The sequence below is a fragment of the Oncorhynchus keta genome, chromosome 14 (genome assembly GCF_023373465.1).
Source record: "Oncorhynchus keta strain PuntledgeMale-10-30-2019 chromosome 14, Oket_V2, whole genome shotgun sequence".
Classification (NCBI taxonomy): Eukaryota; Metazoa; Chordata; class Actinopteri; order Salmoniformes; family Salmonidae; genus Oncorhynchus; species Oncorhynchus keta.
The window spans coordinates 4,263,127-4,278,781 of NC_068434.1; the positions used below are offsets into that span (position 1 = coordinate 4,263,127).

Genomic DNA, 15,655 nt, shown 5'->3' on the forward strand with positions numbered 1-15,655 from the left:
TCTGACAAGCAACACAAAACATACTGATCATGGACATCTTCTTATAAATAGTATGATAGCTTTTATAGTAGCTAAAGCAAATCTTATGTAAAAAAAAAACATGATTTATTATATATATTTTTTTAAACACTTGAGCTAAGGATATACTTTTTTTGGGGGGGGGGGGACTTGGGACAGGCCTCTACTTCCCTAAACTCTGTGTACCAATCCGTACCCAACATCTTGATAAACTCAAAAGATATCAACAGAATCTGAATATCTTATGAGAATTTGACAGTTGGAATGGTTGGTTCTAGAACATTAACTTTTTATATACTAACTTGCCAGTCACTCCGTACCCGGCCTAGGCTAATCATGCTGTGTACAATTTCATAAAACTGTTCATGGAAATTGTTTTTCAAATGCAGTAATAGTAATATTTTTGTCATTTTCAGTTTGACTTTTGATCAAATACAACCACCGACTCTTTTTTTCGCTGCCATATTAACGTTAATGCGCCAATTGAAACTCAACGAGGAAAGAGTTGATCGTTTTATTAAAAACTATGGATTTCAGAAAACAAAGAAAGACACACAGCTAGAGAATGACAAAAACACTGCATGGTAAGGGTTTAAGAATGTGTTACGTTTTGTTTTAAGAGCCCCGATCCTTGTTCTGAACGTTAAAAGATTTGCAGGTTTGGTTTTTGGAAACATACGGAATGTATATTTAATGTGGGCATGAAATTATTTACGAAAAAAAAATGAAAAGTTAAATTACTACACACCCATAAAGATTTAGGATTCCCACACGGCTATATTTCCATTTTACAGCGCATGTTGACGTAAGACAGAAGAAGGACAGATGAGGAGAGAAGCGTACCTGTCCTAATTAGCTCTCTGCGTCACCTGTGTGTAAACACAAGACGGATGTCACAGACGTGTTTTCAGTGGAAACATACTGCCGGGTACAACTGTGTTAAAACCTGTTAAAACCGTGCAGTAAGTGTATATTTCGCTACCGTGAAATAATTTTGGTGTGATATGGAAGTAGAGGGCTTCATGTTTCTAGAACCGTACCTGCAATGGAGAATCGGTTCACGTTTAGATGGACTACTTGGCTCTCCTTCCCTCTAACCTCTCCCATCCAGGTGGGGGTAACAGTCAGTAAGTCAGGTGATGTCCTTCCCTCTAACCTCTCCCATCCAGGTGGGGGTAACAGTCAGTAAGTCAGGTGATGTCCTTCCCTCTAACCTCTCCCATCCAGGTGGGGGTAACAGTCAGTAAGTCAGGTGATGTCCTTCCCTCTAACCTCTCCCATCCAGGTGGGGGTAATGTCAGTAAGTCAGGTGATGTCCTTCCCTCTAACCTCTCCCATCCAGGTGGGGGTAACAGTCAGTAAGTCAGGTGATGTCCTTCCCTCTAATCTCTCCCATCCAGGTGGGGGTAACAGTCAGTAAGTCAGGTGATGTCCTTCCCTCTAACCTCTCCCATCCAGGTGGGGGTAACAGTCAGTAAGTCAGGTGATGTCCTTCCCTCTAACCTCTCCCATCCAGGTGGGGGTAACAGTCAGTAAGTCAGGTGATGTCCTTCCCTCTAACCTCTCCCATCCAGGTGGGGGTAACAGTCAGTAAGTCAGGTGATGTCCTTCCCTCTAACCTCTCCCATCCAGGTGGGGTAATGTCAGTAAGTCAGGTGATGTCCTTCCCTCTAACCTCTCCCATCCAGGTGGGGTTAACAGTCAGTAAGTCAGGTGATGTCCTTCCCTCTAACCTCTCCCATCCAGGTGGGGGTAACAGTCAGTAAGTCAGGTGATGTCCTTCCCTCTAACCTCTCCCATCCAGGTGGGGGTAACAGTCAGTAAGTCAGGTGATGTCCTTCCCTCTAACCTCTCCCATCCAGGTGGGGGTAACAGTCAGTAAGTCAGGTGATGTCCTTCCCTCTAACCTCTCCCATCCAGGTGGGGGTAATGTCAGTAAGTCAGGTGATGTCCTTCCCTCTAACCTCTCCCATCCAGGTGGGGGTAACAGTCAGTAAGTCAGGTGATGTCCTTCCCTCTAATCTCTCCCATCCAGGTGGGGGTAACAGTCAGTAAGTCAGGTGATGTCCTTCCCTCTAACCTCTCCCATCCAGGTGGGGGTAACAGTCAGTAAGTCAGGTGATGTCCTTCCCTCTAACCTCTCCCATCCAGGTGGGGTAACAGTCAGTAAGTCAGGTGATGTCCTTCCCTCTAACCTCTCCCATCCAGGTGGGGGTAATGTCAGTAAGTCAGGTGATGTCCTTCCCTCTAACCTCTCACATCCAGGTGGGGGTAACAGTCAGTAAGTCAGATGATGTCCTTCCCTCTAACCTCTCACATCCAGGTGGGGGTTAACAGTCAGTAAGTCAGGTGATGTCCTTCCCTCTAACCTCTCACATCCAGGTGGGGGTTAACAGTCAGTAAGTCAGGTGATGTCCTTCCCTCTAACCTCTCACATCCAGGTGGGGTAACAGTCAGTAAGTCAGGTGATGTCCTTCCCTCTAACCTCTCCCATCCAGGTGGGGGTAATGTCAGTAAGTCAGGTGATGTCCTTCCCTCTAACCTCTCCCATCCAGGTGGGGGTAATGTCAGTAAGTCAGGTGATGTCCTTCCCTCTAACCTCTCACATCCAGGTGGGGGTAACAGTCAGTAAGTCAGGTGATGTCCTTCCCTCTAACCTCTCCCATCCAGGTGGGGGTAATGTCAGTAAGTCAGGTGATGTCCTTCCCTCTAACCTCTCACATCCAGGTGGGGGTAACAGTCAGTAAGTCAGGTGATGTCCTTCCCTCTCCCATCTCACATCCAGGTGGGGGTTAACAGTCAGTAAGTCAGGTGATGTCCTTCCCTCTAACCTCTCCCATCCAGGTGGGGGTAATGTCAGTAAGTCAGGTGATGTCCTTCCCTCTAACCTCTCACATCCAGGTGGGGGTAACAGTCAGTAAGTCAGGTGATGTCCTTCCCTCTAATCTCTCACATCCAGGTGGGGGTAATGTCAGTAAGTCAGGTGATGTCCTTCCCTCTAACCTCTCACATCCAGGTGGGGGTTAACAGTCAGTAGGTCAGGTGATGTCCTTCCCTCTCCCATCCAGGTGGGGGTTAACAGTCATTAAGTCAGGTGATGTCCTTCCCTCTAACCTCTCCCATCCAGGTGGGGTTAACAGTCAGTAAGTCAGGTGATGTCCTTCCCTCTAACCTCTCCCATCCAGGTGGGGGTAACAGTCAGTAAGTCAGGTGATGTCCTTCCCTCTCCCATCCAGGTGGGGTTAACAGTCAGTAAGTCAGGTGATGTCCTTCCCTCTAACCTCTCCCATCCAGGTGGGGGTAACAGTCAGTAAGTCAGGTGATGTCCTTCCCTCTAACCTCTCACATCCAGGTGGGGTTAACAGTCAGTAAGTCAGGTTATGTCCTTCCCTCTAACCTCTCCCATCCAGGTGGGGTAACAGTCAGTAAGTCAGGTGATGTCCTTCCCTCTCCCATCCAGGTGGGGGTAACAGTCAGTAAGTCAGGTGATGTCCTTCCCTCTAACCTCTCACATCCAGGTGGGGGTTAACAGTCAGTAAGTCAGGTGATGTCCTTCCCTCTAACCTCTCCCATCCAGGTGGGGGTAATGTCAGTAAGTCAGGTGATGTCCTTCCCTCTAACCTCTCACATCCAGGTGGGGGTAACAGTCAGTAAGTCAGGTGATGTCCTTCCCTCTAACCTCTCCCATCCAGGTGGGGGTAATGTCAGTAAGTCAGGTGATGTCCTTCCCTCTAACCTCTCACATCCAGGTGGGGGTAACAGTCAGTAAGTCAGGTGATGTCCTTCCCTCTAACCTCTCCCATCAAGGTGGGGGTAATGTCAGTAAGTCAGGTGATGTCCTTCCCTCTAACCTCTCACATCCAGGTGGGGGTAACAGTCAGTAAGTCAGGTGATGTCCTTCCCTCTAACCTCTCACATCCAGGTGGGGGTAACAGTCAGTAAGTCAGGTGATGTCCTTCCCTCTAATCTCTCCCATCCAGGTGGGGGTAATGTCAGTAAGTCAGGTGATGTCCTTCCCTCTAACCTCTCACATCCAGGTGGGGGTAACAGTCAGTAAGTCAGGTGATGTCCTTCCCTCTAACCTCTCCCATCCAGGTGGGGTAACAGTCAGTAAGTCAGGTGATGTCCTTCCCTCTAACCTCTCCCATCCAGGTGGGGTAACAGTCAGTAAGTCAGGTGATGTCCTTCCCTCTAACCTCTCCCATCCAGGTGGGGGTAACAGTCAGTAAGTCAGGTGATGTCCTTCCCTCTAACCTCTCCCATCCAGTTGGGGTAACAGTCAGTAAGTCAGGTGATGTCCTTCCCTCTCCCATCCAGGTGGGGGTTAACAGTCAGTAAGTCAGGTGATGTTCTTCCCTCTCCCATCCAGGTGGGGGTAATGTCAGTAAGTCAGGTGATGTCCTTCCCTCTAACCTCTCACATCCAGGTGGGGGTAACAGTCAGTAAGTCAGGTGATGTCCTTCCCTCTAACCTCTCACATCCAGGTGGGGGTTAACAGTCAGTAAGTCAGGTGATGTCCTTCCCTCTAACCTCTCCCATCCAGGTGGGGGTAATGTCAGTAAGTCAGGTGATGTCCTTCCCTCTAACCTCTCCCATCCAGGTGGGGGTAACAGTCAGTAAGTCAGGTGATGTCCTTCCCTCTAACCTCTCCCATCCAGTTGGGGTAACAGTCAGTAAGTCAGGTGATGTCCTTCCCTCTCCCATCCAGGTGGGGGTTAACAGTCAGTAGGTCAGGTGATGTCCTTCCCTCTCCCATCCAGGTGGGGGTTAACAGTCATTAAGTCAGGTGATGTCCTTCCCTCTAACCTCTCCCATCCAGGTGGGGTTAACAGTCAGTAAGTCAGGTGATGTCCTTCCCTCTAACCTCTCCCATCCAGGTGGGGTTAACAGTCAGTAAGTCAGGTGATGTTCTTCCCTCTCCCATCCAGGTGGGGTAACAGTCAGTAAGTCAGGTGATGTCCTTCCCTCTCCCATCCAGGTGGGGGTAACAGTCAGTAAGTCAGGTGATGTCCTTCCCTCTAACCTCTCCCATCCAGGTGGGGTTAACAGTCAGTAAGTCAGGTGATGTCCTTCCCTCTAACCTCTCCCATCCAGGTGGGGGTAATGTCAGTAAGTCAGGTGATGTCCTTCCCTCTAACCTCTCCCATCCAGGTGGGGTTAACAGTCAGTAAGTCAGGTGATGTCCTTCCCTCTAACCTCTCCCATCCAGGTGGGGTTAACAGTCAGTAAGTCAGGTGATGTTCTTCCCTCTCCCATCCAGGTGGGGTAACAGTCAGTAAGTCAGGTGATGTCCTTCCCTCTCCCATCCAGGTGGGGGTAACAGTCAGTAAGTCAGGTGATGTCCTTCCCTCTCCCATCCAGGTGGGGTTAACAGTCAGTAAGTCAGGTGATGTCCTTCCCTCTAACCTCTCCCATCCAGGTGGGGTTAACAGTCAGTAAGTCAGGTGATGTCCTTCACTCTAACCTCTCCCATCCAGGTGGGGTTAACAGTCAGTAAGTCAGGTGATGTCCTTCCCTCTAACCTCTCCCATCCAGGTGGGGTTAACAGTCAGTAAGTCAGGTGATGTCCTTCCCTCTAACCTCTCCCATCCAGGTGGGGTTAACAGTCAGTAAGTCAGGTGATGTCCTTCCCTCTCCCATCCAGGTGGGGGTTAACAGTCAGTAAGTCAGGTGATGTTCTTCCCTCTCCCATCCAGGTGGGGGTTAACAGTCATTAAGTCAGGTGATGTCCTTCCCTCTCCCATCCAGGTGGGGGTTAACAGTCAGTAAGTCAGGTGATGTCCTTCCCTCTCCCATCCAGGTGGGGTAACAGTCAGTAAGTCAGGTGATGTCCTTCCCTCTAACCTCTCCCATCCAGGTGGGGGTTAACAGTCAGTAAGTCAGGTGATGTCATTCCCTCTAACCTCTCCCATCCAGGTGGGGGTTAACAGTCAGTAAGTCAGGTGATGTCCTTCCCTCTCCCAACCAGGTGGGGGTTAACAGTCAGTAAGTCAGGTGATGTCCTTCCCTCTAACCTCTCCCATCCAGGTGGGGGTTAACAGTCATTAAGTCAGGTGATGTCCTTCCCTCTCCCAACCAGGTGGGGGTTAACAGTCAGTAAGTCAGGTGATGTCCTTCCCTCTAACCTCTCCCATCCAGGTGGGGTTAACAGTCAGTAAGTCAGGTGATGTCCTTCCCTCTAACCTCTCCCATCCAGGTGGGGGTAACAGTCAGTAAGTCAGGTGATGTCCTTCCCTCTAACCTCTCCCATCCAGGTGGGGGTTAACAGTCATTAAGTCAGGTGATGTCCTTCCCTCTCCCATCCAGGTGGGGGTTAACAGTCAGTAAGTCAGGTGATGTCCTTCCCTCTAACCTCTCCCATCCAGGTGGGGGTTAACAGTCATTAAGTCAGGTGATGTCCTTCCCTCTCCCAACCAGGTGGGGGTTAACAGTCAGTAAGTCAGGTGATGTCCTTCCCTCTAACCTCTCCCATCCAGGTGGGGGTAACAGTCAGTAAGTCAGGTGATGTCCTTCCCTCTCCCATCCAGGTGGGGGTAACAGTCAGTAAGTCAGGTGATGTTCTTCCCTCTCCCAACCAGGTGGGGGTTAACAGTCAGTAAGTCAGGTGATGTTCTTCCCTCTCCCAACCAGGTGGGGGTTAACAGTCAGTAAGTCAGGTGATGTTCTTCCCTCTCCCAACCAGGTGGGGGTTAACAGTCAGTAGGTCAGGTGATGTCCTTCCCTCTCCCATCCAGGTGGGGGTAACAGTCAGTAAGTCAGGTGATGTCCTTCCCTCTCCCATCCAGGTGGGGGTAACAGTCAGTAAGTCAGGTGATGTCCTTCCCTCTAACCTCTCCCATCCAGGTGGGGGTTAACAGTCAGTAAGTCAGGTGATGTCCTTCCCTCTAACCTCTCCCATCCAGGTGGGGTAACAGTCAGTAAGTCAGGTGATGTCCTTCCCTCTAACCTCTCCCATCCAGGTGGGGTTAACAGTCAGTAAGTCAGGTGATGTCCTTCCCTCTAACCTCTCCCATCCAGGTGGGGTTAACAGTCAGTAAGTCAGGTGATGTCCTTCACTCTAACCTCTCCCATCCAGGTGGGGGTTAACAGTCAGTAAGTCAGGTTATGTCCTTCCCTCTAACCTCTCCCATCCAGGTGGGGTAACAGTCAGTAAGTCAGGTGATGTCCTTCCCTCTCCCATCCAGGTGGGGGTAACAGTCAGTAAGTCAGGTGATGTCCTTCCCTCTAACCTCTCACATCCAGGTGGGGTTAACAGTCAGTAAGTCAGGTGATGTCCTTCCCTCTAACCTCTCCCATCCAGGTGGGGGTTAACAGTCAGTAAGTCAGGTGATGTCCTTCCCTCTAACCTCTCCCATCCAGGTGGGGTAACAGTCAGTAAGTCAGGTGATGTCCTTCCCTCTAACCTCTCCCATCCAGGTGGGGTAACAGTCAGTAAGTCAGGTGATGTCCTTCCCTTTAACCTCTCCCATCCAGGTGGGGTAACAGTCAGTAAGTCAGGTGATGTCCTTCCCTCTAACCTCTCCCATCCAGGTGGGGGTAATGTCAGTAAGTCAGGTGATGTCCTTCCCTCTAACCTCTCCCATCCAGGTGGGGGTAATGTCAGTAAGTCAGGTGATGTCCTTCCCTCTAACCTCTCCCATCCAGGTGGGGGTAATGTCAGTAAGTCAGGTGATGTCCTTCCCTCTAACCTCTCCCATCCAGGTGGGGGCAATGTCAGTAAGTCAGGTGATGTCCTTCCCTCTAACCTCTCCCATCCAGGTGGGGTTAACAGTCAGTAAGTCAGGTGATGTCCTTCCCTCTAACCTCTCCCATCCAGGTGGGGTAACAGTCAGTAAGTCAGGTGATGTCCTTCCCTCTAACCTCTCCCATCCAGGTGGGGGTAATGTCAGTAAGTCAGGTGATGTCCTTCCCTCTAACCTCTCCCATCCAGGTGGGGTAACAGTCAGTAAGTCAGGTGATGTCCTTCCCTCTAACCTCTCCCATCCAGTTGGGGTAACAGTCAGTAAGTCAGGTGATGTCCTTCCCTCTCCCATCCAGGTGGGGGTAACAGTCAGTAAGTCAGGTGATGTCCTTCCCTCTAACCTCTCCCATCCAGGTGGGGTTAACAGTCAGTAAGTCAGGTGATGTCCTTCCCTCTAACCTCTCCCATCCAGGTGGGGTTAACAGTCAGTAAGTCAGGTGATGTCCTTCCCTCTAACCTCTCCCATCCAGCTGGGGTAACAGTCAGTAAGTCAGGTGATGTCCTTCCCTCTAACCTCTCCCATCCAGGTGGGGTTAACAGTCAGTAAGTCAGGTGATGTCCTTCCCTCTCCCATCCAGGTGGGGGTTAACAGTCAGTAAGTCAGGTGATGTTCTTCCCTCTCCCAACCAGGTGGGGGTTAACAGTCAGTAAGTCAGGTGATGTTCTTCCCTCTCCCATCCAGGTGGGGGTTAACAGTCAGTAAGTCAGGTGATGTTCTTCCCTCTCCCATCCAGGTGGGGGTAATATCAGTAAGTCAGGTGATGTCCCTCCCATCCAGGTGGGGGTAATAACAGTAAGTCAGGTGATGTCCTTCACTCTAACCTCTCCCATCCAGGTGGGGGTAACAGTCAGTAAGTCAGATGATGTCCTTCCCTCTAACCTCTCCCATCCTGGTGGGGTAACAGTCAGTAAGTCAGGTGATGTCCTTCCCTCTAACCTCTCCCATCCAGGTGGGGTAACAGTCAGTAAGTCAGGTGATGTCCTTCCCTCTAACCTCTCCCATCCAGGTGGGGTAACAGTCAGTAAGTCAGGTGATGTCCTTCCCTTTAACCTCTCCCATCCAGGTGGGGTAACAGTCAGTAAGTCAGGTGATGTCCTTCCCTCTAACCTCTCCCATCCAGGTGGGGGTAATGTCAGTAAGTCAGGTGATGTCCTTCCCTCTAACCTCTCCCATCCAGGTGGGGGTAATGTCAGTAAGTCAGGTGATGTCCTTCCCTCTAACCTCTCCCATCCAGGTGGGGGCAATGTCAGTAAGTCAGGTGATGTCCTTCCCTCTAACCTCTCCCATCCAGGTGGGGTTAACAGTCAGTAAGTCAGGTGATGTCCTTCCCTCTAACCTCTCCCATCCAGGTGGGGTAACAGTCAGTAAGTCAGGTGATGTCCTTCCCTCTAACCTCTCCCATCCAGGTGGGGGTAATGTCAGTAAGTCAGGTGATGTCCTTCCCTCTAACCTCTCCCATCCAGGTGGGGTAACAGTCAGTAAGTCAGGTGATGTCCTTCCCTCTAACCTCTCCCATCCAGTTGGGGTAACAGTCAGTAAGTCAGGTGATGTCCTTCCCTCTCCCATCCAGGTGGGGGTAACAGTCAGTAAGTCAGGTGATGTCCTTCCCTCTAACCTCTCCCATCCAGGTGGGGTTAACAGTCAGTAAGTCAGGTGATGTCCTTCCCTCTAACCTCTCCCATCCAGGTGGGGTTAACAGTCAGTAAGTCAGGTGATGTCCTTCACTCTAACCTCTCCCATCCAGGTGGGGTTAACAGTCAGTAAGTCAGGTGATGTCCTTCCCTCTAACCTCTCCCATCCAGCTGGGGTAACAGTCAGTAAGTCAGGTGATGTCCTTCCCTCTAACCTCTCCCATCCAGGTGGGGTTAACAGTCAGTAAGTCAGGTGATGTCCTTCCCTCTCCCATCCAGGTGGGGGTTAACAGTCAGTAAGTCAGGTGATGTTCTTCCCTCTCCCAACCAGGTGGGGGTTAACAGTCAGTAAGTCAGGTGATGTCCTTCCCTCTCCCATCCAGGTGGGGGTTAACAGTCAGTAAGTCAGGTGATGTTCTTCCCTCTCCCATCCAGGTGGGGGTAATAACAGTAAGTCAGGTGATGTCCTTCACTCTAACCTCTCCCATCCAGGTGGGGGTAACAGTCAGTAAGTCAGATGATGTCCTTCCCTCTAACCTCTCCCATCCAGGTGGGGTAACAGTCAGTAAGTCAGGTGATGTCCTTCCCTCTAACCTCTCCCATCCAGGTGGGGTAACAGTCAGTAAGTCAGGTGATGTCCTTCCCTCTAACCTCTCCCATCCAGGTGGGGTAACAGTCAGTAAGTCAGGTGATGTCCTTCCCTCTAACCTCTCCCATCCAGGTGGGGTAACAGTCAGTAAGTCAGGTGATGTCCTTCCCTCTAACCCCTCCCATCCAGGTGGGGTAACAGTCAGTAAGTCAGGTGATGTCCTTCCCTCTAACCTCTCCCATCCAGGTGGGGGTAATGTCAGTAAGTCAGGTGATGTCCTTCCCTCTAACCTCTCCCATCCAGGTGGGGGTAATGTCAGTAAGTCAGGTGATGTCCTTCCCTCTAACCTCTCCCATCCAGGTGGGGGTAATGTCAGTAAGTCAGGCGATGTCCTTCCCTCTAACCTCTCCCATCCAGGTGGGGGTAATGTCAGTAAGTCAGGTGATGTCCTTCCCTCTAACCTCTCCCATCCAGGTGGGGTAACAGTCAGTAAGTCAGGTGATGTCCTTCCCTCTAACCTCTCCCATCCAGGTGGGGGTAATGTCAGTAAGTCAGGTGATGTCCTTCCCTCTAACCTCTCCCATCCAGGTGGGGTAACAGTCAGTAAGTCAGGTGATGTCCTTCCCTCTAACCTCTCCCATCCAGTTGGGGTAACAGTCAGTAAGTCAGGTGATGTCCTTCCCTCTAACCTCTCCCATCCAGGTGGGGTTAACAGTCAGTAAGTCAGGTGATGTTCTTCCCTCTCCCATCCAGGTGGGGTTAACAGTCAGTAAGTCAGGTGATGTCCTTCCCTCTAACCTCTCCCATCCAGGTGGGGTTAACAGTCAGTAAGTCAGGTGATGTCCTTCCCTCTAACCTCTCCCATCCAGTTGGGGTAACAGTCAGTAAGTCAGGTGATGTCCTTCCCTCTCCCATCCAGGTGGGGGTTAACAGTCAGTAAGTCAGGTGATGTCCTTCCCTCTAACCTCTCCCATCCAGGTGGGGGTAACAGTCAGTATGGCAGGTGATGTCCTTCCCTCTAACCTCTCCCATCCAGGTGGGGTAACAGTCAGTAAGTCAGGTGATGTCCTTCCCTCTAACCTCTCCCATCCAGGTGGGGTAGCAGTCAGTAAGTCAGGTGATGTCCTTCCCTCTAACCTCTCCCATCCAGGTGGGGTAACAGTCAGTAAGTCAGGTGATGTCCTTCCCTCTAATCTCTCCCATCCAGGTGGGGGTAACAGTCAGTAAGTCAGGTGATGTCCTTCCCTCTAACCTCTCCCATCCAGGTGGGGGTGACAGTCAGTAAGTCAGGTGATGTCCTTCCCTCTAACCTCTCCCATCCAGGTGGGGGTAATGTCAGTAAGTCAGGTGATGTCCTTCCCTCTAACCTCTCCCATCCAGGTGGGGGTAATGTCAGTAAGTCAGGTGATGTCCTTCCCTCTAACCTCTCCCATCCAGGTGGGGGTAATGTCAGTAAGTCAGGTGATGTCCTTCCCTCTAACCTCTCCCATCCAGGTGGGGGTAATGTCAGTAAGTCAGGTGATGTCCTTCCCTCTAACCTCTCCCATCCAGGTGGGGTAACAGTCAGTAAGTCAGGTGATGTCCTTCCCTCTAACCTCTCCCATCCAGGTGGGGGTAATGTCAGTAAGTCAGGTGATGTCCTTCCCTCTAACCTCTCCCATCCAGGTGGGGTAACAGTCAGTAAGTCAGGTGATGTCCTTCCCTCTAACCTCTCCCATCCAGTTGGGGTAACAGTCAGTAAGTCAGGTGATGTCCTTCCTCTAACCTCTCCCATCCAGGTGGGGTTAACAGTCAGTAAGTCAGGTGATGTTCTTCCCTCTCCCATCCAGGTGGGGTTAACAGTCAGTAAGTCAGGTGATGTCCTTCCCTCTAACCTCTCCCATCCAGGTGGGGTTAACAGTCAGTAAGTCAGGTGATGTCCTTCCCTCTAACCTCTCCCATCCAGTTGGGGTAACAGTCAGTAAGTCAGGTGATGTCCTTCCCTCTCCCATCCAGGTGGGGGTTAACAGTCAGTAAGTCAGGTGATGTCCTTCCCTCTAACCTCTCACATCCAGGTGGGGGTAACAGTCAGTAAGTCAGGTGATGTCCTTCCCTCTAACCTCTCACATCCAGGTGGGGGTAACAGTCAGTAAGTCAGGTGATGTCCTTCCCTCTAACCTCTCCCATCCAGGTGGGGGTAACAGTCAGTATGGCAGGTGATGTCCTTCCCTCTAACCTCTCCCATCCAGGTGGGGGTAATGTCAGTAAGTCAGGTGATGTCCTTCCCTCTAACCTCTCCCATCCAGGTGGGATAACAGTCAGTAATTCAGGTGATGTCCTTCCCTCTAACCTCTCCCATCCAGGTGGGGTAACAGTCAGTAAGTCAGGTGATGTCCTTCCCTCTAACCTCTCCCATCCAGGTGGGGTAGCAGTCAGTAAGTCAGGTGATGTCCTTCCCTCTAACCTCTCCCATCCAGGTGGGGTAACAGTCAGTAAGTCAGGTGATGTCCTTCCCTCTAACCTCTCCCATCCAGTTGGGGTAACAGTCAGTAAGTCAGGTGATGTCCTTCCCTCTCCCATCCAGGTGGGGGTTAACAGTCAGTAAGTCAGGTGATGTCCTTCCCTCTAACCTCTCCCATCCAGGTGGGGGTAACAGTCAGTATGGCAGGTGATGTCCTTCCCTCTAACCTCTCCCATCCAGGTGGGGGTAATGTCAGTAAGTCAGGTGATGTCCTTCCCTCTAACCTCTCCCATCCAGGTGGGATAACAGTCAGTAATTCAGGTGATGTCTTTCCCTCTAACCTCTCCCATCCAGGTGGGGTAACAGTCAGTAAGTCAGGTGATGTCCTTCCCTCTAACCTCTCCCATCCAGGTGGGGTAGCAGTCAGTAAGTCAGGTGATGTCCTTCCCTCTAACCTCTCCTTACAGGTGGGGTAACAGTCAGTAAGTCAGGTGATGTCCTTCCCTCTAATCTCTCCCATCCAGGTGGGGGTAACAGTCAGTAAGTCAGGTGATGTCCTTCCCTCTAACCTCTCCCATCCAGGTGGGGTAACAGTCAGTAAGTCAGGTGATGTCCTTCACTCTAACCTCTCCCATCCAGGTGGGGGTGACAGTCAGTAAGTCAGGTGATGTCCTTCCCTCTAACCTCTCCCATCCAGGTGGGGGTAATGTCAGTAAGTCAGGTGATGTCCTTCCCTCTAACCTCTCCCATCCAGGTGGGGGTAATGTCAGTAAGTCAGGTGATGTCCTTCCCTCTAACCTCTCCCATCCAGGTGGGGGTAATGTCAGTAAGTCAGGTGATGTCCTTCCCTCTAACCTCTCCCATCCAGGTGGGGTAACAGTCAGTAAGTCAGGTGATGTCCTTCCTCTAACCTCTCCCATCCAGGTGGGGGTAATGTCAGTAAGTCAGGTGATGTCCTTCCTCTAACCTCTCCCATCCAGGTGGGGTAACAGTCAGTAAGTCAGGTGATGTCCTTCCCTCTAACCTCTCCCATCCAGTTGGGGTAACAGTCAGTAAGTCAGGTGATGTCCTTCCCTCTAACCTCTCCCATCCAGGTGGGGTTAACAGTCAGTAAGTCAGGTGATGTTCTTCCCTCTCCCATCCAGGTGGGGTTAACAGTCAGTAAGTCAGGTGATGTCCTTCCCTCTAACCTCTCCCATCCAGGTGGGGTTAACAGTCAGTAAGTCAGGTGATGTCCTTCCCTCTAACCTCTCCCATCCAGTTGGGGTAACAGTCAGTAAGTCAGGTGATGTCCTTCCCTCTAACCTCTCCCATCCAGGTGGGGTTAACAGTCAGTAAGTCAGGTGATGTCCTTCCCTCTAACCTCTCCCATCCAGTTGGGGTAACAGTCAGTAAGTCAGGTGATGTCCTTCCCTCTCCCATCCAGGTGGGGGTTAACAGTCAGTAAGTCAGGTGATGTCCTTCCCTCTAACCTCTCCCATCCAGGTGGGGGTAACAGTCAGTATGGCAGGTGATGTCCTTCCCTCTAACCTCTCCCATCCAGGTGGGGGTAATGTCAGTAAGTCAGGTGATGTCCTTCCCTCTAACCTCTCCCATCCAGGTGGGATAACAGTCAGTAATTCAGGTGATGTCCTTCCCTCTAACCTCTCCCATCCAGGTGGGGTAACAGTCAGTAAGTCAGGTGATGTCCTTCCCTCTAACCTCTCCCATCCAGGTGGGGTAGCAGTCAGTAAGTCAGGTGATGTCCTTCCCTCTAACCTCTCCCATCCAGGTGGGGTAACAGTCAGTAAGTCAGGTGATGTCCTTCCCTCTAATCTCTCCCATCCAGGTGGGGGTAACAGTCAGTAAGTCAGGTGATGTCCTTCCCTCTAACCTCTCCCATCCAGGTGGGGGTGACAGTCAGTAAGTCAGGTGATGTCCTTCCCTCTAACCTCTCCCATCCAGGTGGGGGTTAACAGTCAGTAAGTCATGTGATGTCCTTCCCTCTAACCTCTCCCATCCAGGTGGGGGTTAACAGTCAGTAAGTCAGGTGATGTCCTTCCCTCTAACCTCTCCCATCCAGGTGGGGGTTACCAGTCAGTAAGTCAGGTGATGTCCTTCCCTCTAACCTCTCCCATCCAGGTGGGTTAACAGTCAGTAAGTCAGGTGATGTTCTTCCCTCTCCCATCCAGGTGGGGGTAATGTCAGTAAGTCAGGTGATATCCTTCCCTCTAACCTCTCCCATCCAGGTGGGGGTAATGTCAGTAAGTCAGGTGATGTTCTTCCCTCTCCCATCCAGGTGGGGGTAATGTCAGTAAGTCAGGTGATGTCCTTCCCTCTAACCTCTCCCATCCAGGTGGGGGTAATGTCAGTAAGTCAGGTGATGTCCCTCCCATCCAGGTGGGGGTAATGTCAGTAAGTCAGGTGATGTTCTTCCCTCTCCCATCCAGGTGGGGGTAATGTCAGTAAGTCAGGTGATGTCCTTCCCTCTAACCTCTCCAATCCAGGTGGGGGTAATGTCAGTAAGTCAGGTGATGTCCCTCCGATCCAGGTGGGGGTAATGTCAGTAATTCAGGCGATGTCCCTCCCATCCAGGTGGGGGTAATGTCAGTAATTCAGGTGATGTCCCTCCCATCCAGGTGGGGGTAATGTCAGTAAGTCAGGTGATGTCCCTCCCATCCAGGTGGGGGTAATGTCAGTAAGTCAGGTGATGTCCTTCCCTCTAACCTCTCCAATCCAGGTGGGGGTAATGTCAGTAAGTCAGGTGATGTCCCTCCCATCCAGGTGGGGGTAATGTCAGTAAGTCAGGTGATGTCCCTCCCATCCAGGTGGGGGTAATGTCAGTGTGTCAGGTGATGTCCCTCCCATCCAGGTGGGGGTAATGTCAGTTTGTCAGGTGATGTCCCTCCCATCCAGGTGGGGGTAATGTCATTAATTCAGGTGATGTCCCTCCCATCCAGGTGGGGGTAATGTCAGTAAGTCAGGTGATGTCCCTCCCATCCAGGTGGAGGTAATGTCAGTAATTCAGGTGATGTCCCTCCCATCCAGGTGGGGGTAATGTCAGTAAGTCAGGTGATGTCCTTCCCTCTAACCTCTACAATCCAGGTGGGGGTAATGTCAGTAAGTCAGGTGATGTCCCTCCGATCCAGGTGGGGGTAATGTCAGTAATTCAGGTGATGTCCCTCCCATCCAGGTGGGGGTAATGTCAGTAATTCAGGTGATGTCCCTCCCATCCAGGTGGGGGTAATGTCAGTAA

General features: G+C 51.3%; 1 protein-coding gene across 1 annotated transcript in view; it reads left to right on the plus strand.

Moving 5' to 3' along the window:
• Positions 1-854: 854 nt before the first annotated feature.
• LOC118381357 (follistatin-A) overlaps positions 855-15,655 on the plus strand; it is a 111,235-nt gene continuing 96,434 nt past the window's right edge. The window contains exon 1 of the mRNA XM_052460847.1: positions 855-980. The gene's annotated coding sequence lies outside the window, so the exon portion shown is untranslated. The remainder of the gene's footprint in view (positions 981-15,655) is intronic.